The sequence below is a fragment of the Vanellus vanellus genome (assembly GCF_965231255.1).
Source record: "Vanellus vanellus genome assembly, contig: HAP1_SCAFFOLD_1061, whole genome shotgun sequence".
Classification (NCBI taxonomy): Eukaryota; Metazoa; Chordata; class Aves; order Charadriiformes; family Charadriidae; genus Vanellus; species Vanellus vanellus.
This window is the reverse complement of record NW_028127919.1, coordinates 13,212-37,534: the sequence shown is the minus strand read 5'-3', so window position 1 is coordinate 37,534 and position 24,323 is coordinate 13,212. Positions and strand designations below refer to the sequence as shown.

General features: G+C 51.2%; 4 long non-coding RNA genes across 4 annotated transcripts; all 4 read left to right on the top strand.

Moving 5' to 3' along the window:
- The first annotated feature begins 44 nt into the window (after positions 1–44).
- LOC309684838 lies at positions 45–1,798 on the top strand. The gene is made up of 5 exons (XR_014270357.1): positions 45–532; positions 687–749; positions 839–987; positions 1,107–1,619; positions 1,737–1,798. It is a non-coding gene; the product is annotated as an uncharacterized lncRNA (long non-coding RNA).
- Positions 1,799–3,008: 1,210 nt separating this feature from the next.
- On the top strand, positions 3,009–3,499 carry LOC309684840. Its single transcript, XR_014270360.1, has 3 exons — positions 3,009–3,069; positions 3,199–3,252; positions 3,373–3,499. It is a non-coding gene; the product is annotated as an uncharacterized lncRNA (long non-coding RNA).
- A 16,585-nt stretch (positions 3,500–20,084) lies between these two features.
- On the top strand, positions 20,085–20,423 carry LOC309684835. Its single transcript, XR_014270355.1, has 3 exons — positions 20,085–20,139; positions 20,222–20,280; positions 20,370–20,423. It is a non-coding gene; the product is annotated as an uncharacterized lncRNA (long non-coding RNA).
- A 1,866-nt stretch (positions 20,424–22,289) lies between these two features.
- LOC309684836 lies at positions 22,290–23,007 on the top strand. The gene is made up of 4 exons (XR_014270356.1): positions 22,290–22,368; positions 22,517–22,579; positions 22,812–22,861; positions 22,938–23,007. It is a non-coding gene; the product is annotated as an uncharacterized lncRNA (long non-coding RNA).
- The last annotated feature ends 1,316 nt before the right edge of the window (positions 23,008–24,323 follow it).

Sequence of the window (24,323 nt, the reverse complement as noted above, 5' to 3'; positions counted from 1 at the left end):
TGTATGTGGCTCAGAGCCGCCCTGCCCGGGGGTGTGGAGTCAGGGACAGGTGGGATGGCAGTAAGAATGTGTGGTGAACCCAGCGATCTGGCTAGGCTGTTGGGGCCAAGGGGTTACAGTCTTGTGGGATCGAGTAGCCATCGGCAGGCTGTACGGACCGCTCTTCCATTAGCGTTTTTTGAGATGAGCAGCGCCATGTTGGACATGGTGTTCAGCAGTAGTGCAGGAGTCTGCACCTCAAAGACACAGAAAGGCTGCTTCGTATGGCACTTTGAGTTTGGGATAACTTTTTTTTTTTTATGGCATGCTGTGTTGGAGTCTAGATAGTATTTGTAAATGGGAATGTGACCGTTGGAATGAGGAAGCCATCGCTTCCCATCCAGGTGACTTGTTTGACGTTGTTTTTCAGATGCAGAGGGACAAGCTGCGCAGGGCAACGTAACAGAGCCAATGGGAGCACTATAAGAAGGCGGGTTGCCATGTGTGGCGTTAGAGGGAAGATGTGACCGGTGGCTCTATGACAGCATTTGTGGTATCATTTTTTTTTTTTCAATTTCAATCCTTGAAGCGATGGGCTGCCTCAGTGGCTGACTCAGTCCAGGTGACCAGCGATCTGTGGGCTGAAGTATCGGTCCTTTTTCAGGCTGGTCAAGTTGTAAGGAACCCGTGTTGTTTCTGCTTTACAGGTGGGGCGCAAGACCCAGGGCAGCAACCCAAACTGACGGAGGATGGGCTGGAAAGCTGTCAAGGTAAAGAAGCGGGACATGGGAATTTTTATCCACGGCCTAAAGTTTTAGAGTGTATCTCAGCACGTGTTGCTTTGCTTGTGTTCTTGCAGGTGCCACACACAGGCTGAGGTGGGCGATGCTGCATGCCGATGAGCAGTTCGAGCCGGCGAGGCCAGCGCGGGCCCCATCGGTGTCTAATAGCAAAGTGTCACGTGGCAGCTCAGTGAAGCGTTTCTCCCTTTTAATCCGCAGGCACTGTGTGGGTTGCCTTTGGGAGCGGATGAGGGTTTGAGGCGAGCCGGGTAGTCGAGAGGAGGCGCGCAGGGCTGGTGACTTCTTGGGAGCGCAACAGTAATTTTGAGTCTCTCGGTCTTTTAGGTGCCACAAATGATGACTCTCTGCACGGGAGAAGAAGCGGAAGGATGTCAAGGAGGATTCTAAACCTGCTTAAGTGACTCAGAGCTGGGGTGTAGAAGAACAGGTACACCATACTAATCACTGTTTAGTCTCGTGTGCTTGACAGGCAGACCATCTGCGTTTTGATAACACAGACCTGCGAGAGACTCAGAAGCACCCAGTTGGACAAGCTTGAGATTCCTGCCTCCCTGTGGAAAGGGCAAAACGCGGCAGTGAACTTTGGCTGTGGTAATCCCCGATATACAGATGTAAACAGCCCATTTGGTGATCCTCTAGCACAGATGGATCGATGCCTGGATCTGCATTTGTGTGCCTCTGCCCGGGCCCCCCTTTGGGAATTCCCTGGCTGGCTGTGTAATGACAAAAAAATTTACTCGTCACACTTCACCTGTGTTTTTGTGGCTCTTCCCGCGCCCTGCCCGTGCCGGCTCACACGCAGCCGCAGCATTCGACTTTGGAGTCGACACGGAGCAGGTAAGCAGAAACGCAGCGGTGCTTCTGAGGAGGGGCGTGTTGCGGTAAAGGTCTGTGTTGACTGACACGATGCCGACTGATCGCACTGTTGTGTGCGGTTTGGATATGTCTTTAAAGGTGACGAAGAGGATCCTGGCGACTGCAGGATGAATTCTGTTGGTGGACTGTGGTTTTCCTCGTTGCGAATGGATTAAGCCTCCTGGCCCTCTGAAAGATAAGTCGAGGGAGCGGCACCACAGTGTGTTCGGGGGAAGGAGGGGACGAGGTCGGCAATTGCAGGGACAGGTTTTAAAGTTAGCGTAGGGCAGAGGGATGTCCAGGAGCGGTCCCCTTTGGGCAGGTAAAGGGGGAGCAGGTTACTCGTCAGCACGACGCTAGCGTGTGCTGGGCAGGGTGGTTCCAGCCCGTGTCTGTCATCGTATAGTCTGTGTGATATGTGTTGTGTGTTGTAGAGCTTCATCAATTCTTAATGTCGTCATTGCTCTTTGCATGAGGAGCACAACACGTGCCTCAGGTGCAGCCCGTGGGGTTTAATCGGCAGTACTCATCAACATGGCGCCAATCGGGCGTCGCTTTTGTCGCTTTATGAGCTTAAAGTGTGGATCGGTCTTGAGCCTCAGAAGGCTTTTCGGTCGCTCCCCTTTGGTAGCCTCGTTCCCGGCTGCACGAGCAGCTCTGCTCTCTACCCATCCATTTTCAGGGACTGGGTCTCGTTCCCTTCATCCTTATGTTCTTCTGTGTTGAAGCCGGGCTTCCCGCACATACATCATCTCTGTTTTGAGAGTCACTTCTCGTCACGGGCCCTGACGGTCTACTCTTTCTTTTGCGTGTTTCCCAGAGCGTCCTCACATCACCGTTGTGGTCTTGCAGGTCTTCTTGCCTGACAGCGACTTCCATCCTGGCATCATTCTTCTCACTGAGAGTTTTCTCTCACGTTTGAGGCATGTCGTTTGTAGTGTTCCGTGTAGTATCTGTGCATGTCTGTGTGGCTCGGAGTCGCCCTGCCCAGGGGTGTAGAGTCAGGGGTAGGTGCGATAGCCGTAAGAGTCTACAGTTAATATGTCGATGTGTCGAGGCAAAGGCGGTAATGTCATTTTGGACCGAGTAGCCGGCAGCAGGTTTTGTGAACAGGTTTTTCATTAACGCTTTATGGGGAAGGGCAGAGCTCTGCGGGAGGGGCCATTCAGCAGCAGCGCAGGAGACCGCATCTCAAAGACACAAAGGATGTTTTGTGTGGGGCTTGAAGTTTGTGGTGGGGGTGTGTGTGTGTTTGTTTGTTTTCTGGCGAGCTGCCGGATGGCTTCCAGATGAGATTTCTAAAAAGGAAGGAGACTTTAGTGTTACGAAGCATCTCTCTGCGTCCAGCTGATCGTCGCTGTTGGTTTTTCAGACACGAAGGGACAAGCTGCACAGGGTGACGCAGCAGAGCCGAGCAGAGCACCGTGAGAAGGTGGGTCATCGTTTCTGGTACTAGAGGGGAGATGTGACCGCTATCTCTGTGACTGCAGTTACACTTGGCTGTTGTTTTCTTGTTGTTTTCTTGTTGTTTTTCCCCCGTTTGAATTCTTGAATCTGTTAGGTGCCAGAAACAAGGACGGTCACAGCACCTGACTCCGGAATCCGTGCAGAACAGGTGAGCGGAACACCACGGCGTGTCCGAGGCGGGGGCTGTCACAGGAAAAGTCTATGTTGACCGATGCGATGCTTCCCAATGGCACTGTTGCATGTGCATTTTTTTGTTTGTTTTTTGCAGGCGATGAAGAAGAATCCATCGCCTGCAGGATTAATGCAGTTTGCCAATTGGGGTCTTTTTCGTCGAGGATGGCTTTGGAGTCTGGGCCCTCTGAAAGCTCAGCAGAGGGGCTCATGGCGGAGATTATTTGGGGAGGGAGAGGACAGGGTCGGCAACTGCAGAGATGGGTTTTAAAGTTAGCGTAGGGCAGAGGGCTGTCCCAGAGCGGTTCCCTTCGGGCAGATAAAGGGAGGGGGTTACTCTTCCGTGTGAGGGTAGCGTGCACCGGTCAGGGCCGTTCCGGCTCATGTCTGTCATCATGTAGTTTGTGTGGTCTGTCTTTGTCTTGCGCACTACCTTCCTCTGGTCTCAAAGTCTCCGTAGCTCTTTTGCGATCCACAGGCACCTTGGTAGCCCTCCCGAGTGTCTAGAGAGCATCGCCTCATCAGCATAGTGCCCCTTGAGCCGTTCTCGTCTCGATAGTCTACTTTAAAGCGTCCTTCCATCCAGTGCGTATTATGTTGCGGATCTTTCCGATCAGTCTCCACTCGCGGCGGCCAGCCAGGCGACACGTGCAGCTCCGTCATCAAGATTCCTGTTTCCACAGAGTAGTCTTCTGGGGTTTCGTTCCCGTGTCCTTAAGGGGTTGAGGTCCTAAAGCCTGCCTTCTCATGCATCCACCATTATGAGTTTGATGGTCGCTTTCTGTCAGGAGTGGCAGCCGTCGCTTCTCTTTCGGGGCTACTGTAAGGCATTTGCATCATCGTGGTGCCGTAGGGCATCATTGACCGTACAGGAGTCGTTCTCACCCATGGTCTTATAGCGTCTCACGGTCACTCTTGTGGCCTCTGCGTGCGGCACAGGTCTGCGTCTGCTGCCTGTGATTGGACCTTCAAGTGTACTTAGCATCGCAGATGTATCTGGAGGGTCACCTTTGGGGAGGCGATGGGGCCCAGACAGACCGCTCTGCTCCGCTCTTGTACTTTCTGGTTCCATAGAGATGTTCTACGGCATCTCATCCGCACGTCTTTCTGTGGTCGGGTCCTAAACCCAAGCTTCTCATGCACATTTCATTCGAGAGTTGCATTGCATTGCAGCACTCTAGTTTTGACTGCCGTCTGAGACCGCCTCGGTAGGCAGCGCTTGCTTTTTCTTTTGCTTTGTAAAGCTCTGTATTTGGGTATGTGTCGCATCGTACCGCCCTGTAATTGTCTTGACCGCCATCAGAGACTGTCTCACAGTGTAACTCCGTCTTGCATTTTCTGTTGGACCGTTCTGTATTTGAATGTGTACGGCATTGATAGGTTTTGCATTGTACCGCCCTGGAATTGTCTCAACCTCCATCGGAGACCGTTTCACATTGTATCAGCCGATATTGCGGTTTGTCTCGCACCGTGCTGCCCTGTAACTATCTTGACCGCCATGTGAGACAGTCTCGCTTCATATCACCCCCTATGGTTTTTTTTTTTTTGTATTGGATCGTTCTGTACCACAACGCACCTTGCGTTGTTTGGCATCGTATTGGCTTTGCGTCGTATCGCCCTGTAAGTTGGATGTCTCCTGACTGCCATCCGAGACCGTCTTGTATCGTATCACCCCGTATTGCATCGTCTCTCACATTGTATAGCTCTGTAACAGTCTCAACTGACATCGGAGACGGTTTTGCATTGTATGACCCTGGTTGTGTGGTTTGGTTTTTTTTTTTTTGTTTTTTTTTTTTTTTATTGGATCATTGCCTATTTAAATGCCTATTCCACTGTACCTCTCTGTATTGGTTTTGCATTGTATTCCTCTGTAGTAGTCTTGACTGACTTTGGAGAGCATCTCATATTGCGTAGCTCTACTTTGTATCGCATCGTGACACTCCATATCCATCTCGCCCACCAGCAGAGATCATCTGGCTTTGTGCCACCCCATATTGTGTGTTGTTATTGGATTACTGTGTATTTGAATGTGTATTGTAGTGTTCTGCTGAGTATCGGTTTTGCATTGTACTACCACGAAATTGTCTCGACCGCCCTCTGAGATGGTCTTGCATCATACCACCGCATATTGTGGGTTTTTTATTGCAGTGTTCTGTATTTGAATGCGTACTGCCTTGTTCAGCTACATATTGGATTTGCCATGTCTGGGTCTGCATCACCATCTACCGACAGCCGAGAGCATCTCGCAGTGTATCGCCCCAAATCGGTGTTTGCCTTTTGTCGGCACCCCTCTGTAATCATCCGGACTGCTGCCGGAGACCATCTTGCGTCATACCACTCCCTAACCGTCTCTACTGCCATCGGAGATGGACCCGCATTGTACCACCCTGTATTGTATTTTGTCTCGATGGCGCTCAAAGGGCACGTCAAGTTGTTTGACTTGGGTGCACATTACACAGCTCATACACGGTTGTATGTATCATATGGTATTGTGTAGGCAGCATAGATAGTTAAAGGGTCTCCATCTTCCTGCACATGGCTGGGAGCGGAGAGAATGAGAAACAGACTGTGAGGTAAGATAAGGTAAGACAGTAATGCATTTGGGGTTTTTATGCAGTTGTAGGTGACTTGCAGTAAGCGTCCAGAAAGAGCAGAGGTGTAGAGCAGCGTGATGGGGCTCTGAACAGTCAGCGATTTGCAGGCTCGTAGGGCAAAGAACTGGAATACAAAAACCCCAGCCAGGGGATTTTTTTTTTTCTTCCCGTGGTTGTTTTTTTTTTCCCCCCAGTCCTGGCCGCTCTGCGAGGCGCCGTTCATCGCCAAAGTTTGGGTGGAGGTGAGGCAGGGGCCGGGGTTTTTGCAGGCAGGGTCACTTAGGCTCCTGGATTTGGAGTTCTTGGGGCACATTGTCTTGGTAGGTGAATAGGGTTTGTCATTTCGGAGAGTTGTGTGTAGCGGTTGTTAATGGTCAGGGAGCAATGTAGGGGGAGCTGGGCAGTATGGAGGAGGAATGGGTATTGCAGCAGGTACACTTTTCAGTATTTGGCAACAGAGGTACGGTGTCGGGAAGGGCTGTGAGAAATATGGCATCATTATCTTTAATTGTTTGTTGTTTTGTTTAGCCAAGGTCTGAGCAAAGAGCAGCAGGTTTTACAGATGACATCATCAAGAAGAGGGAACCTGATGCACACGTGGGAAGAGAGCGCATCCCCGAGGGGAGCGGTAGCTATAGGAAGGCACGTACTTACGCGGCGAGGCCAGGAAGAACTGGACAGCGGCCACGGTGTCGAGGGTTATGCGGGATAGGAGTTTCTTTACTGTCTTAGCCCCGGTGGACTTTTGGCCTGTACTCAATGTCACAGTAGCCCTTATGGGATGCCCTCGCATCCAAGTTGTTATTGTTTGTCACTGTCCACTGGGGCCAGAACCGTTCCTTTGAGTAAATTGCATCGGGGGAAAGGAAGGTAGGCGTAGTTATCAGGATGAGCTCTAAGTCAACGTAGGTGCAGATGAGGCGGTTCCTTTAGTGGCGTTAGCCGCATCCAAGTTAATGTAAAAGTTCTGCAGGTGCTCCCTAGGGCCAGGCAGTTTCCATCACATGGGAGAGGCGGTAGGGAGATAAGAGTAGTACCAAATGAAGTTTCAGGAGCAGTGTGAGGAAGAGATCAGTCTGAGGAGTAAAGTGAAATGTCCATTAAGAGCCCACAACGTCTTTCGGTTGATTAAATGCCAAATGTTGTTGTCCGCACATGTAACTATTAAAGTATCGTTTGCTCTCATCCTTACCCTTTGTTTCGCCATGCATTTGGCCGGGTCCAGGGGCGTGCTGCAAGTTTGGCCAGGTACAGGGGCATGCATGACTCGGGTACGGAGCATGTGCGTGAGCACGCATAGGTCAGACGGCAGGTGCGCATGGTGGAACATGACTGGGCGTTGTTGAGCTCGCGCGTATCTGACTTGGAATGTTCACAGAGACGTGCGAGAGTCATTTGTGACTGGTTGTGTGCAACAGGCGCGCCTTTGAGCCCCAGTTGGTGGGTGTTAGGTGCTGTAGGAGTCTCACTACAGAATACTCATAAGGAGAACCGAAGTTAGACAGATGAAATAGCCAAACTAGGAAAGGGCATGCCTCGTGGCATTCAAAGAGCTGTTCCTATAGAAAAGGGTAGTGCCTGAGTGCATGCCCTTTTCTAGTGCCATGCTACACTTATTATTTGTAGGGTTTTCCTATATACAGACACTCCTGAGCACTGGAACACCTGAATACTAATTGCCTACCCAATTACCTAATTAAATAATTAGTGCCTCATTATGCAAATGAAACAATTAATTATGCAAATTAGGTGTTCCCCCCCAGCCTCCGGCCTCCAATTTCCGGCCTCCAGCCTCCAATTTCTAGCCTCCAATTTCCGGCCTCCGCTTTCTGGCCTCCGGCCTCCAGTTTCCAGCCTCCACTTTCCGGCCTCCACTTTCCGGCCTCCGTCCTCCACCTCCTGGCCTCCACTTTCTGGCCTCCGGCCTCCACTTTCCGGCCTCCACTTTCCGGCCTCCAGCCTCCAATTTCTAGCCTCCAATTTCCGGCCTCCGCTTTCTGGCCTCCGGCCTCCAGTTTCCAGCCTCCACTTTCCGGCCTCCAGCCTCCACTTTCTGGCCTCCACTTTCCGGCCTCCGGCCTCCACCTCCTGGCCTCCACTTTCTGGCCTCCGGCCTCCACTTTCCGGCCTCCACTTTCCGGCCTCCAGCCTCCAATTTCTAGCCTCCAATTTCCAGCCTCCGCTTTCTGGCCTCCAGCCTCCACTTTCTGGCCTCCACTTTCCGGCCTCCACTTTCCGGCCTCCAGCCTCCACTTTCCGGCCTCCCCTTTCTGGCCTCCACTTTCTGGCCTCCGGCCTCCACTTCCCGGCCTCCCCTTTTTGGCCTCCACTTTCTGGCCTCCGGCCTCCACTTCCCGGCCTCCACCTTCTGGCCTCCGGCCTCCAATTTCCGGCCTCCACTTTCCGGCCTCCACTTTCTGGCCTCCAGCCTCCACTTTCTGGCCTCCACTTTCTGGCCTCCACTTTCCGGCCTCCACCTCCCGGCCTCCACTTTCTGGCCTCCGGCCTCCACTTTCCGGCCTCCGGCCTCCACTTTCTGGCCTCCACTTTCCAGCCTCCACCTCCCGGCCTCCACTTTCTGGCCTCCAGCCTCCACTTTCCGGCCTCCACTTTCTGGCCTCCACTTTCTGGCCTCCAGCCTCCACTTTCTGGCCTCCACTTTCCGGCCTCCACTTTCTGGCCTCCGGCCTCCAATTTCCGGCCTCCACTTTCCGGCCTCCAATTTTCAGCCTCCAGCCTCCACTTTCTGGCCTTCACTTTCCGGCCTCCACCTCCTGGCCTCCACTTTCCGGCCTCCAGCCTCCAATTTCTAGCCTCCAATTTCCGGCTTCCGCTTTCTGGCCTCCAGCCTCCACTTTCCGGCCTCCACTCTCCGGCCTCCAGCCTCCACTTTCTGGCCTCCAGCCTCCACTTTCCGGCCTCCAGCCTCCACTTTCCGGCCTCCACTCTCCGGCCTCCAGCCTCCACTTTCCGGCCTCCACTTTCCGGCCTCCACTTTCTGGCCTCCACTTTCTGGCCTCCGGCCTCCAATTTCCGGCCTCCACTTTCTGGCCTCCAGCCTCCACTTTCTGGCCTCCACTTTCCGGCCTCCACTTTCTGGCCTCCACTTTCTGGCCTCCGGCCTCCACTTTCCGGCCTCCGGCCTCCAATTTCTAGCCTCCAATTTCCAGCCTCCGCTTTCTGGCCTCCAGCCTCCACTTTCTGGCCTCCACTTTCCGGCCTCCACTTTCCGGCCTCCAGCCTCCACTTTCCGGCCTCCACTTTCTGGCCTCCGGCCTCCACTTCCCGGCCTCCACCTTCTGGCCTCCGGCCTCCACTTTCCGGCCTCCCCTTTCTGGCCTCCACTTTCTGGCCTCCGGCCTCCACTTCCCGGCCTCCACCTTCTGGCCTCCGGCCTCCAATTTCCGGCCTCCACTTTCCGGCCTCCACTTTCTGGCCTCCAGCCTCCACTTTCTGGCCTCCACTTTCTGGCCTCCACTTTCCGGCCTCCACCTCCCGGCCTCCACTTTCCGGCCTCTGGCCTCCACTTTCTGGCCTCCACTTTCCAGCCTCCACCTCCCGGCCTCCACTTTCTGGCCTCCAGCCTCCACTTTCCGGCCTCCACTTTCTGGCCTCCACTTTCTGGCCTCCGGCCTCCAATTTCCGGCCTCCACTTTCCGGCCTCCAGCCTCCACTTTCCGGCCTCCACTTTCGGGCCTCCGGCCTCCACTTTCCGGCCTCCAGCCTCCACTTTCTGGCCTCCATTTTCCGGCCTCCACTTTCTGGCCTCCAGCCTCCACTTTCCGGCCTCCACTTTCCAGCCTCCAGCCTCCACTTTCTGGCCTCCACTTTCCGGCCTCCACTTTCCGGCCTCCACTTTCTGGCCTCCAGCCTCCACTTTCTGGCCTCCACTTTCCGGCCTCCACTTTCTGGCCTCCGGCCTCCACTTTCTGGCCTCCACTTTCCAGCCTCCACCTCCCGGCCTCCACTTTCTGGCCTCCAGCCTCCACTTTCTGGCCTCCACTTTCCGGCCTCCACTTTCTGGCCTCCGGCCTCCAATTTCCGGCCTCCACTTTCTGGCCTCCACGTTCCGGCCTCCACCTCCTGGCCTCCACTTTCCGGCCTCCAGCCTCCAATTTCTAGCCTCCAATTTCCGGCCTCCGCTTTCTGGCCTCCAGCCTCCACTTTCCGGCCTCCACTCTCCGGCCTCCAGCTTCCACTTTCTGGCCTCCACTTTCCGGCCTCCGGCCTCCACTTTCCGGCCTCCACTTTCCGGCCTCCAGCCTCCACTTTCTGGCCTCCACTTCCCGGCCTCCACTTTCTGGCCTCCAGCCTCCACTTTCTGGCCTCCAGCCTCCACTTTCTGGCCTCCGGCCTCCACTTTCCGGCCTCCAGCCTCCACTTTCTGGCCTCCAGCCTCCACTTTCCGGCCTCCACTTTCCAGCCTCCACCTTCCGGCCTCCACCTAACTGTTGCTCCTGTTTTTCCATCTTTACACCTTGCTCGTGCCCTCTTTCTCCCCCACTGTTTCTACTTTCCCTTCCCCCCTTTCCTTTTTTCACTCATTCCCCCCTTTTTGTTTTTCCCCGCCCCACTTTTCCTCCTTTTTGTTCTGCACTGTTCTGTCCCCCGTTTCCTCCTTTCTTTCTGTACTGTTCCATTCTCCCTTTCCCCTCTCCTCCTTATTCTCAAGCCATCCTTCTCCCTGCTTTCCCCTTTCCTTGCCCCCACCCAAAGCTGTTTCTGCACTTCCCCCTTTCCGTTTTCTTCCCTCCAGTTACACTCTCCCTTTTCCTGACCCTCATACTCTGTACCCACTTTCTGTCTTTCCCCGTTGGCTTCCCTGCTGTTGCCACTTTACTTCTTTCTCCGTCCCCCCCCCAACATATCCAGTATCCCTTTGTCCCTCTCCTTCCCCCCGGTCCCCTTTTTCTCATTTTCCTTCCATCCCTGTCCTCCCTTTCCTCATTTCCTTGCCTCCGCATCACCCCTTTTTTTTATTTCTCCATTTTTCCACTGTCCCACATCCCCTCTTTCCTCCTTTCTTTCCTCCCTATCCCATTCTCTCTTTCCTTTCCCCTACTCCATTTGCTGTCCCCCCCTTTCCCCCTGTGTTGTCTCTCCTGTTCCATATCTCTCCTCTCTGTCTTTCTACTCCCCTTGCCCCTGTTTTTCCATCTTTACACCTCACCCACCCCCCCTTTATTGTTTCTTCCCTTTCTCCCCCCCCCGCAGTCTCCTCTTTCCTCCACATCTCCTATTCTCTCTTCCCCCTTGCCTTCCACCCATGTCACCTCTTTTCCCCTTGCTGTCCCCCTCCCTGTCGCCCTGTTCCCCTACCATCCCCTCCCACGTCGCACCTTTCCTCCTTACTGTTCCCCTTTGTCATCCGTTTTCCGTTTTGCCTTCCCTCTTTGTTGCCCCTTTCCCTCTTCCCTTGTGTCCTTTTGCCTTCCCTCCTTCCACCATTGCCTCTTTCCCTGTTGCCATCCCCCGGATCCCCCCTTTTCCCTCTCCTTCATTCTCAGTTCCCCCTGCACCCCACGTGTCCCATGTGCCCCCTTTCTCTCCCCCGTCCAATTTCTCTCTTTACTTCCCCTCACTCCATCTTCTGTCTCACCCTTTCTGCTTTTCTTCTCCGCAGTCTGCTGTCCCCCCTTTCCCCTTTTCTTTCCACCTCCCCTTTGTCCCTTTCCCCCTCCTCTTCCCCTGTACTCCCTTTGCCCTTCCCCCCCTTTGTCCTCTTTTCTCCATTTGCTCTTTTTTGCTCTGTCCCCTCTTTCCTGATTGAAATTTTCTTCCTCCATCCCATTCCGTTTTCCCCTTTCTTTGCTTCCATTCTCTGTCCCCCTTTTCATTCGTTCTCCTTTTCTCCCACCGCTTTCTACCCATCTTCTATTTCTCCTTTCTTACTTTTCCTTTTTCCCACCTCCCATTCTGTGTTCTCCCTTTCCTTTACTCCTCCCCCTCACATGTTCCCTCTTTCCTGTTTTCCTACTGTTCCCTCTCCCCCTTTCCTCCTTCCATTTCTCCCACCCTCCTTTTCCTTCCCTTCTTTCCCCTCTCTTTCCCCCTCCCCTTTTCTGTCCATTCCCTGTTCCCCTCCCACCTCTTTCTCCCGTCTACCCCCCCATCTTCCCCTGCTGTTGTTTTCACTCCTGACCCCTTTCCCCCTTCCCATTGTTTCCTTCCTGTTACCCTGTTCCCCCATTTCTGCCTTTCCTTCCCCCGTTTCCCCAGGTAACTTTTCTTCCTCCCATTCCACCTTTCCTATTCTTCCCCTGCTGTTCCCGATTTTTACCTTTCTTCACACCCACTTTCCACCTTTTGTCTCCCCTTGCCTCACTCTCTCTTACTCCCCTGTCCCTCCTTGCTGATTTTAGCCATTCTTTCCCCTGTCCTGTGTTGCCACTTCCCCCCCTCCCCTTCCCCCCCCTCCTCCCCCCTCCCCTTCCCCCCTGCCCCCTCCTCCTCTCCTTCACCCTCACCCTCCCCCCACCCTCCCCCCTTCCCCCCCTCCTCCCCTTCCCACCCTTTACCCCCCTCCCCCCCCGTTTTCCCCCCTTTTCCCCCTCCCCTCCCTCCTCCCTTCCTCCCTTTCCCCTCCCTGCACACATCCCTTCCCCTGCCCCTTCCCCCTATTTTTTTTAATTATTTTTTTATTTTTTAGTATAGAATCACACGCATACATTTTCCACCTGAAGGGAAAGGGGGAGGGATAAGCCTTTTCCCGAGAACAGACAGCAGCTTTACTGCCACACTAACAATGGCTGCAAAATTTCATCAAATGGATCAACACTCATTTGAAGTTTTCATATACTTCTCATCTTTAAAGGACATGCCGCATGTCCACCTGAATCCTTCCTCTGTCTTCTGGCCTATTTGGTAATACGCTGAAATAGGATGATGCCATTTACGGCAGCCCAAGGTCCATGGTGGGGGGTGTATGCCTCAGAGGAGGGAGATTCATAGGGGACATTAGAAAACATTACAATCTGGAAACATGGGTGGGAGCCATTGAAATAGAGAAAACCCTCTCATTTTACTATCTATTGACATATGACTGTTTGTTTGTGTATAGCGAAGGTGTTCAAAATACAAATCTACTCTACAAAAACCCTCCTCTATTACATAAAGGATTTTAGAATATAAAATGTGTGTCCCACAGTCCATTTTTACCTTTATTGTTCTCTCTCTGCTTGGCTCCCCATCCCCATTCTTTAATTGCTCTGTCTCTCCCCTTCAGCTCATCAAGGTTTTTTGGTATGTTTCCGTTTATCTCTGTCTACCTCACTGTCCCCTTTTTTCATTCCTCCTTCTCTGCCTTGTGGCCCATTGCTCTTTTTTGGTTGTTTTTTTTTTTTCATCTCTGTCAGCGTGGTTTCCTGTTGCTTCCTCCTTCCTGCCCTGTAGCCCATCGCTGTTGCATTGGGTTTACCATGCAAAGTGTCATTAGCTGGGGCGGGTGCTGCAGGGGTGGGTTCTGTGAGAAGACACCGCCTGTTGGTCCCATGTTGGGCACAGCCAGTTCCCACTCTGAGATGGATGTGCTGCTGGTTAAAGCTGAGCCCATCGGCAGCGCTGGTAGGAAGCAGAGCAGAGATTCTCCTGCAGCCTGTGGTGAAGACCATGGTGAGGCAGGCTGTCCCCCTGCAGTCCAGGGAGGTCCAGGGTGGAGCCAACGTGCCCCTGCGGCGCGTGGAGGACCCGAGGCCGGAGCAGGTGGCTGTGCCTGAAGGAAGCTGAGAGCCTGTGCTGGAGCAGGCTCCTGGCAGGACCTGCGGCCTCATGGGAGGGACCCCACACTGGAGCAGAAAAAGAGCCTGAGGAGGAAGGAGCCGCAACCCCCATGCCATGTCCCCCTACGTTGGTCAGGGGTGGGATGTAGAGAAGTCAGGAGAGAAGAGGCACCCAGGAAAAGAGGGAGGGGTGGCAGGAAGGTGGTTTTTGGATTTGTTCTTATTTGCATTATTTGAGGAACAATGACTTAATTTCCCCAAGTTGAGTCTGGTTTGTCTGTGACAGTAATTGGTAAGTAATCTCTTTGTCTTTATCTTGACCTATAAGCTTCTCTGCTGTATTTTCTCTCCCTCTCCTGTTTCTTAATCCGTTTGCTTTTTACATTTTATCACTAGGTGAACTGTTATTCAGTTAGCTATCCCCATTTTGTAATGTTTTCCTGTCTGCGTCTTACCCTGTTGCCATATCTCTTTCTATGTTTACTTTTATGAAGTTGCCAATACTCATTTATTAAGTGTTCTGTGCTGGTCATGTACCCTGTTGCTTTTAAAGATTTTTATTTAGTTTGCTGTCCCTATATTTTCATTTTTATTTATTTCTTTGTCTAATTGCTCTTGCTTTTAACTTGTTCTTTCTATCTGCTTTTATCTCATTGTCTGTGTTTATTTTAAACTTTTTTCTTTCATTAATGCTGACAGTTTTGAAAATCTTCATTCTACCTGTCTGAATCAGTTAGCTGTTCATAGTTTCTGGTTTTTTGCCTGTTTCCCTAATACTCTTTATTGCTTATCTTTTTTAATTTTCTCGTCTTTCCTTAGTGCCATCGCTTTTAAAATTCTCTTTTACATCTGTTTTAGTTTGCCGTTAATCTTTGTCTTTACTTCCTCTGTTGCTTATCGCTTTTTTAATGTTCTTGCTATGCCTACTTTTAGTCTCTTTGCCATCTTATAAAAATTGTCTTCCTTTGTGCTATTGCTTTTAAAATTTTCTTCCTACTCCTGCATTTTAGTGTGCCATTGCTATTTTCTAATTTTTTCCTTGATTCTTTAATCACGGATGTTCTGAAGGCTTTCTGTCAACATTTATCTCCTTTGCTGTCTGTATTTTTAATTATTTCTTGCCTTTCCTTAGTGCCCTCTCTTTTTAGATTTTCTTTCTACGTCTTTTGAGATTGCCATCGCTATTTTTTGATTTTCTTTCTTATTTACTCGATCCCCGATCAAATTTTCTGTCTGAGCTCTTTCCCTCAGACACCCGTCCTCTCTTTGTTTGTGCCTCAGAGTTCTCTTATCATCCTCTCTGCCATCTAGCGTGCTTCCATTTGGTCCCCAGCCTCTCCGGACTCCCTCCTCACGTCCCTGAGTCTTCTTTGGTCTCTCTCACCATGTCGCAACACCTACGGATGCTTTCAAGGTTGCCCTTAGCATACGTTTAGCTTTATCGCAGGCATCACACCCCTCTTGTTCCCTCGGAAGAGTTCCCGAGTCCGTATCTGCTACCCAGAGTGGGAAACCAAAGTTTTCCCTAGTGTTTCTAGCTAGATCAGCAAAGCCTTAGACGGCAAGATGTAACAGCAACGTAGCAAACTTTGGCGGAACTCCTTCTTAGCACAAGAACAGCTAGTAGTTTTGTATGACTTTGATACATTGTAACCTAACTAACTTAATGAAATTGTATAAGTAATAATAATGAAGATTGTATACTTAACATTATGAATTAGAGCGACTGTTTTGGTCAAGGGGAAACTATAATTCTTCGAAATGAAAAAAGGGACCGTTCTGCCCAGAATCATCAGAAGACAGATGACATACATCAACGGATGAGACAGAGAGATCCTGAAACTGCATAAGGTGGTAAAATCACCTGCACTAAACCTCCAGTCATCAAAGAGGACACGTAACCGTTGAACAATTTGATCGGTCAAGAGCCACACTCGTCACGTGAACATGTGCATGAATAGCTTACGCAATAGAATGTGAGGCTTTAAAAAGCACAGGAAAAGAACCCACGGGGTCCCTCTTTGGAGGCCCCGAGCTGTTAATAAATCAACTTTGTGACAGAACCTGGGGCACAAACTCTTTATTTACGGTCAGAGGCTAAGACCGGTTCCACCTAGACTCCTTTCTGCGGAGTTTAGAGAGCAAGGGGGTCCGGTCTGAACCTCGCGACTCTGACGGGCAGGTGTTCCCGGACCGTTCTTCAAGACCCAGCCCAGTCCTTCTGTCCTCTCTTCCCTCAAGCTGTGCCTCTATTAGTTCCCTGGCCCTCCAATGACACAGTTACTCTGTTGAAATTCAGTCATCGTGTTCCCAGTCATTTTTCTGTCCCTCCGACTTCTGAGACTTTCCCAGTGCTCCACATCCATCTTGTAGCTCTTCAGGGGGGGGCATCTTTGAGCCGTAGAGCACTCATTTGTTCTTCTGCACTACCTAGGATTGCGCATTCTGTCCCCTGCGACCCGAGACCATCTGTACTCCACTCAGAGGATCACCAGAGTTCCTCCTTGTCATCCCCAAGCCTTCTTTGGTCCCTCAGCCCTCATAGACACCCCTCTCCTCACCATCAAGACGCTTCCCGAGACCCTCCTTGATCTCCCCAGCACCTCATAGCACTTAATCTCCCTTTCTTTCGGGCCGTCAGAGCCTCTGGTTTTTCTTTGCCATACAATGCTCCTTTATTTTTCTCTCTGCTGTTGAGGGTATCACCATTAGGTGCTTCTCTCATTCATTCATCTGTGATTTGCCCAGATGCCCTCCTGGAAATCTGAGGCATCCGCCGTGGCTCTGAGCCTTCTTTTCTTACTCTGCCCCCTCCTAATGCCTCTACTCTCTATAGCCTTGTGTTCCGAGTCCTTTCTCGTACTCCACAGCGCTCTTAGAGCACTTCAGCTTCCTTTTGGTAGTATTTTTTTGTGCACCTCAGAGCGCCCTTAGCTTACTATTTGCAATTTAAGATGCCTTCATTCTGCCCCCAGTGCCCTGAAAATATCTGTACTTTGTCGAAATCCCCTTTGGAGTTCCTCATCCTTATTTCTGAGGCTTCTTGGAGCTCTCAGGCCCCTTGGGACTCCTCCGCTGCTCCCACCGAGCTCTCGTGACACAACCGCTACGTCCCAGAGTCCCATTTTAGCTCCAGAGGGCACTCCACACCCCTCTTTCCCCCTCAGAATGTTTCCCGAGTTCCCATCTCTTACTCTGGTCTGTCTTTTTGTCCTGTCACCCCTGGTCACCCTCCAGTCAGTCCCCAGGTCCCCGAGGACATCTGTATTTTGCTCAATTCCCTTTTGAGCTCGTCGCACCTCCCCATCTCCTTTGGTGTCTCTGGCCCCTTTGGGACCTTTCTAATTCCTCTGACCACGTCTCCTGTTCTGATAGAACTTTTTCCGAAACCATCTGTATGCTCCAGAGCCACCTGTTTGGTGTCTGTCTTATAGTATGTTTCTATATCATATCCGGTACCCTAAAGATGCCTATCGTTGGCTCAGATCTCCTTTTAGAAAGCCCTCATCTATTTTTATAGACATACTTCCCATAGTGGTTTTTGTTGTCCTTTGCAATTTATTTTTGTTCTACGTACTCAGGTGTTACTTAGAATGCTTCATACCATTTCTGATACTTTTATTGAATTTCCACGTGTTTTGGTGCTTTCTGTCCTTTCGGACTCATCTAGTTCTGTTAATGATATAGGTCGAGGAGAGATCACGTAGGGCTCTACACTGTCAGTACTTTACAGTAAACAATGTACTTTACAAGTGGAGATACTTTTGAGAAGGTTTTCTCACGGGATCTAGTTCCGCTTTGTCCTTCAGTCCTATCCAGCACATAATTCTGGCAGAAAGTAGGTAGTATGCACAGTCCCGCTAAAAGTAAAGCATGACCCCGAAGCTCTGTATTTTGTTTGAAAGGAAACTAAAGCACATAAATTTTGATGATAATATCATTATTACATTTAGCAAACTAGTGTCTTTTAGGGCTTAGTATGATTTCTAATTCTTTCTATCTACGCAATGGAACATTAAGTTGAATTTCTTACCCGATCACGTTGCTGACGCCATCACTTCAGTCACAGTAGAAAAGCAGATATCGGCCTTTCTTGTAAGCGCCACTTTCCCTGTTTACTCTCTCACATGCTGTAAACTTAAGGCTGACGAGAAAAGGAGCTGCTACCCCTGCGGCGGCCTTTATGCCTTCTGCTGGTCCATCCCACCCCTTCCCAGGGGGTTGTGGGAAGGGTGGCAGGCGGGGCCTGAGGTATATGAGCCACAGCCTCAGCTGAGTGAGCTCATTCTGCAGTTGGGTGTCTTCGGTGTAGGTCTTTTGCTGATCCTGTGGTCAAATGTAGTTTTGGAGCTGGCTCAGCTGTTTGGGCTGGTGTGTTTTTACATTTAGAGAAGGGGAACTCATAAGTTCTAGGAAAGACCTTCCAGACCAGTTAAGGTTCAGCAGCATATTTAATAGAAAATAAATGTGTTCTTTCTTTTTCTTTTTTTTTTTTTTTTTTTTTTTTTTTAGGTTAGTAGTTTTGTATTGAGCGTTCAGGGATGGTAAGATGGTTTAATAGTATGTATTTCTTTTTTTTTCCAGGTACCCTGCATTTTCTTGGAATTACTGACTTAATTGGAGATGGAACTTTGTGGGTTTTTCTCACCAGTTTTGTTACATACAGTGTAAGTTGCTAATATAAATTTTCTTAATAGGAGCAACGATAAGATTATTTAGTGGGCACTAGGGTGAGCATCTTGTATACATCTGTATATGGAGTGTAGCATTTCTCAAGAAAGTAGCAGAGATTTAAGGTATAGTGGTTTTCACTGGCTTTGTGGGTCCGTAACACAGCCCAGAGTCCATGGGAAGAAAGCTGCCTGCAGGGCACGGCTCGGAAGAGCAGCTCCCGAGGGGCAGCTGACAAGAGGGGGTTCAGAGGCTCTCATACAGGGCGGGAGTTGTCTGGAAGAAGCGGGGTTCCTTCCCTGTCAGTTCAGGAGAAGAGAAGGGGGTTCTGAAGCTTTGGGAGAGGGGAAAGGGAGGCAGGTTCATCAGACTTTCTGAGATGTTTTTGCAGTGGGATTTGGGTGTCGATGAGGTCTGTTCCGTTGCGGTCTCCTGCAATTGAGGTGGGCCGGGTAGTATCGAGGAGGAGCACGTGACCTGTGACTTTATGCAAGCGCAATGGTAATTTTGTGTTTCTTTAGTGTTTTAGGTGCCATAATTAATTGTTGCTTCTGACTCTGGATTTGGTGGGGATTTTTATTTCTTTATTTTGCAGATGATGGACCCGGTGACTGCAGGAACATACCAGCTAGCTGTTTTTTGCGTGTTAAGTCAAGGATGGATTTGGACCCCCAGCCCTTTGAAAGATGAGTTGAAGAACAGGCACAGGAGAGGGGACAAGGGAGACAATTGTAGGAAAGGATTTGTAAAGGTAGCGGAGGGCTGTCGCGGAGCAATCCCCTTTAGGCAGGTAAAGGGAGCGGGTTACTCTTCAGCCCAACGGTAGCGTGTGCCAGGCAGGGCGGTTCCAGCCTGCGTCTGTGGTGTCATCAGTGTGGTCTGTCTTTGGTGTATTAGACCTTCGTCGGATCTCGATTTTGGGTTTATGCTCCAGGAGCAAGGCACGGTGCCTCAGGCAGCACCCCTGGAGTCTCGAACGCCTGTACTCATCGGCATAGCGCCATTCGGGCACCGCTTTTCTTGCATTAAAAGCCTAAAGCGTGGATAGGTGCGGTGTCACGCAAGTGTCGGGACGGTCCTCATTTGCGGCGCGGTTCCCAGCTGCATGAGCAGCTCTGTTCTCTGGCCATCCGTTTTCAGGGCGCGGGCCTTCTGCTCCGCATCGTTACGATCTTAGGTCTTGAAGCCCGGTTTTCTGCGTGTACATCTTCGCAGTTTGGCGAGTCACTTCTTGTCACGGGTCGTGACGTTCTGCCTGTTCTTCGGGGTTTCCGTCGAGGCCCCTCACTTCACCATTACGCTCTCGCTCATCATTTTGCTCGATGATGGCTTTGTTCGAGGTGTCATCATTCTCGCTGAGAGTTTTCTCTCATCTTTGAGGTACATTGTAGGATTTTGTGTAGCGTCAGTCTGTCCATCTGTGTGTTTGTGTGGCTTGGAGCCGCCCTGCCCGGGGGTGTGGAGTCAGGGGTAGGTGGGATGGCAGTAAGAGTGTGTGCTTAACCCAGCGATCTGGCTAGGCTGTTGGGGCCAAGGTGGTACAGTCACCTGGGATCGAGTAGCCATCGGCGGGTTGCATGGGCAGCTTTTTTTGGTAACGTTCTTAGGGGCGCAGCAGAGCTATGAGGGAGAGGCTGTTAAGCAGTATCGACGGAGATTGCCTCTCCAAGGTATTGAGGCTGTTTGTGTGGAGTTTGATTAGTGGGCTTTGGTTCTGGCAGGTTGTAGTTGGGCTGTAGATGACACTTGTCAATGGGAACACTTGTCATTATGAAGCTATCTCTCCATCTCCAGGTGACTTCTTTGATATTGTTTTTTCAGGTGCAGGGGGACGCTCTGTGCAGGGCGACGTAGGAGAGCCGAGCGGAGCTCTGTCAGAAGGTGGGTAGGTGTGTGGTCTCTTAGAGGGAAGCTGTGAGCGGTGGCTCTGTGATGACTACATCAGGGTATTTTTCTGTTTCAGTTGGAAGCTTGAAGCAAGGAGCACTGTGGGATACAGGCACCAGGGCTGATTCAGTGCAGGTAAGATGAGTGATTGGGTAGCAGTTAGTTGTCTGGGTGTTGTATTGCCAGTGAAGTGATAAGCGACTGGTGTTGTTTGTGTCTTACAGGTGGTGCGCAAGGGTGAAGGCGGTGACCCAAGCGGTAGAGGATGGGCCGGCGAGTTGTCACGTGGAAGGGGCGGGAGATGCGAATCGGTGGCCAGGGGCTACGGTTGAGTGCAGTGTCTCAGCATGTACTGTATCTCTTGGATTTTTGCAGGTGCCGCATGCAGGCTCAGTGGGGTGCTGCCGCGTGCTGTCGAGCCATAGGAGCAGGTGAGGGGGTTGTAGGCAGGGTAGGCGTCTTGTAGCAAAGTATTTTGTGGTAGCTCAGTGAAGCATTTCCCTTTGGATTTGCAGGTACTGTGCAGACTGCATTTGGAATTGGAGGAGAATTTTAGGTGAGCTGTGTTGTAGAGAGGAGGCGCCTGGGGCTGGTGAGTTATTTAAATGCAATTGTAATTTTGTGACTCAAGCGCTACAAACAATGAGCGTCACACCGTGTGACTGTGGCATCAGTGGAGAGCAGGTGAGCGGAATGCCACGGTGCATCAGAGCTGGGGATGGCACATGAAAATTGCGTGTTGACTGATGCGATGTTGACTGATGACGCTGTTGTCTGTAGATTCATGTGTGGTTTTGTTGTGTGAATAACTTTTTTTTTTTTTTTTTTTTTTTTCAGATGATGAAGAGAAACCTGGTGAATGCAGGATCAATCCACTTGGCTGCCTGTGGTGTTTTTCTTGTTGAGGACGGCTTTGGACCCATTGCTCTTTGAAAGATAAGCTGAGGAAATGCCGGTGGAAAGTGTTCGGGGGGGGGATGGGACAAGTTTGGGAGTCGCAGGGATGGCTTTCAAAGTTAGTGTAGGGCAGAGGGCTGTCGCGGAGCAATCCCCTTTAGGCAGGTAAAGGGAGCGGGTTACTCTTCAGCCCGACGGTAGCGTGTGCCGGGCAGGGCGGTTCCAGCCTGCGTCTGTGGTGTCATCAGTGTGGTCTGTCTTTGGTGTATTAGACCTTCGTCAGATCTCGATTTTGGGTTTATGCTCCAGGAGCAAGGCACGGTGCCTCAGGCGGCACCCCTGGAGTCTCGAACGCCTGTACTCATCGGCATAGCGCCATTTGGGCGCCGCTTTTCTTGCATTAAAAGCCTAAAGCGTGGATAGGTGCGGTGCCACGCAAGTGTCTGGACGGGCCTCGTTTGCGGCGCGGTTCCCAGCTGCGTGAGCAGCTCTGCTCTCTGGCCATCCGTTTTCAGGGCGCGGGCCTTCTGCCCCGCATCGTTACGCTCTTAGGTCTTGTACATGCAGAAAACCGGGCTTCATCTTCACAGTTTGGCGAGTCACTTCTTGTCACGGGTCGTGACGTTCTGCCTGTTCTTCGGGGTTTCCGTCGAGGCCCCTCACTTCACCATTATGGTCTCGCTCATCATTTTGCTCGATGACGTCTTTGGTCGAGGTGTCGTCATTCTCGCTGAGAGTTTTCTCTCATCTTTGAGGTACATTGTAGGATTTTGTGTAGCGTCAGTCTGTCCATCTGTGTGTTTGTGTGGCTCGGAGCCGCCCTGCCTGGGGGTGTTGAGTCAGGGGTAGGTGGGATAGGAGTAAGAGTCTATGGTTAACATGTTGCTGCGTCCAGGCTGTTGGGGCCAAGGTGGTACAGTCATCTGGGATCGCGTAGCCATCAGCAGGTTATATGGACAGTGCTTCCATTAGCGGTTTTTAAGATGAGCAGCACCACGTTGGACATGCTGTTCAGCAGTAGTGCAGGAGTCTGCACCTTAAAGACCAAAAAGGCTGCTTCGCATGGCACTTTGAGTTTGGTTTTTTTTTGTTATGGCAGGCTGTAGTTGGAGTCTAGATAGTATTTGTAATTGGGAATGTGACCATCGGAATGAGGAAGCCATTGCTTCCCATCCAGGTGACTCGTTTGATGTTGTTTTTCAGATGCAGAGGGACAAGCTGTGCAGGGCGATTTAGCAGAGCCAATCGGAGCACTATAAGAAGGCGGGTCACCATGTGCGGCATTAGAGGGAAGATGTGACCGGTGGCTGTATGACAGCATTTATGGTATCTTTTTTTCAATTTCAATCCTTGAAGCGATGAGCTGACTCAGTGGCCGACTTTGTCCAGGTGACAGGCATTCCGTGGGCTGAAGTATCAGTCCTTTTTCAGGCTGGTCAAGTTGTAAGGAACCCGTGCCGCTTGTGTTTTACAGGTGGGGCGCAAGACCCAAAGCAGCAATCCAAACTGATGGAGGCTGGGCCGGCAAGCTGTCAAGGTAAAGCAGCGGAAGATGGGAATTGTTATCCACAGCCTGAAGTTTCAGACTGTATGCCAGCATGTGCTGCTTTGCTTGTGTTTTTGCAGGTGCCGCACACAGGCTCAGATGGACAATGCTGCAAGCCGATTAGCGGTTCGAGCCGGCGAGGCTGTCGCGGGCCCCTTTTAGTGTCTAATAGCAAAGTATCATGTGTCAGCTCAGTGAAGCTTTTCTCCCTTTTACTTTGCAGGCACTGTGTGCGCCGCCTTTGGGAGCGGATGAGGGTTTGAGGCGAGCCAGGTAGTTGAGAGGAGGCACACAGGGTCAGTGACTTCTTGTGAGTGCAATGGTAATTTTGAGTCTCTCGGTCTTTTAGGTGCCACAAATGATGACCATCTGCACAGGAGAAGAAATAGAAGGATGTCAAGGAGGATTCTAAACCTGCCTAAGTGACTCAAAGCTGGGGTGTAGAAGAACAGGTACACCATACTAATCACTGTTTAGTCTCGTGTGCTTGACAGGCAGACCATCTGCGTTTTGATAACATAGGCCTGCGAGAGACTCGGAAGCACCCAGTTGGACAAGCTTGAGATTACTGCCCTCCTGTGGGAAAGGGCAAAGCGCGGCAGTAAACTCTGGCTGCGCAATCCCCAATATACAGGTGCAAGCAGCACATTTGGTGATCCTCGAACACAGACAGATCGGTGCCTGGATCTGCGCTCGTGTGCCTCTGCCCAGGCCCCCCTTTGGGAATTCCCTGGCTGGTGATGTAATGACGAAAAACTTAGTCGTTGCACTTCCCCTGTGTTTTTGTGGCTCTTCCCGCGCCCTGCCCGTGCCGGCTCACACGCAGCCGCAGCATTCGACTTTGGAGTCGACACGGAGCAGGTAAGCAGAAACGCAGCGGTGCTTCTGAGGAGGGGCGTGTTGCGGTAAAGGTCTGTGTTGACTGACGCGATGCTGACTGACCGCACTGTTGTGTGTGGTTTGGATATGTCTTTAAAGGTGACGAAGAGGATCCTGGCGACTGCAGGATGAATTCTGTTGGTGGACTGTGGTTTTCCTCGTTGCGAATGGATTAAGCCTCCTGGCCCTCTGAAAGATAAGTCGAGGGAGCGGCACCACAGTGTGTTCGGGGGAAGGAGGGGACGAGGTCGGCAATTGCAGGGACAGGTTTTAAAGTTAGCGTAGGGCAGAGGGATGTCCAGGAGCGGTCCCCTTTGGGCAGGTAAAGGGGGAGCAGGTTACTCGTCAGCACGACGCTAGCGTGTGCTGGGCAGGGTGGTTCCAGCCCGTGTCTGTCATCGTATAGCCTGTGTGATACGTCTTATGTGTTGTAGAGCTTCCTCAGTTCTTAATGTCATCATTGCTCTTTGCACGAGGAGTACGACACGTGCCTCAGGTGCAGCCCGTGGGGTTCAATCGCCAATACTCATCAGCACGGTGCCAATCGGGTGTCACTTTTTTCGCCTTATGAGCTTAAAGCGTGGATCGGTCTTGATCGGAAGGCTTTTTGGTCGCTCCGCTTTTGTAGCCTCGTTCCCGGCTGCACGAGCAGCTCTGCTCTCTACCCATCCATTTTCAGGGACCGGGTGTCGTTCCCTTCATCCTTATGTTCTTCTGTGTCGAAGCCGAACTTCCCGCACATACATCATCTCGGTTTTGAGAGTCGTTTCTCATCACAGGCCCTGACGTCCTACTCTTTTTTTTTTTTTTTTTTTTTTTTTTTTTATTGGGGCTGTTTCCCAGAGCCTCCTCCCAT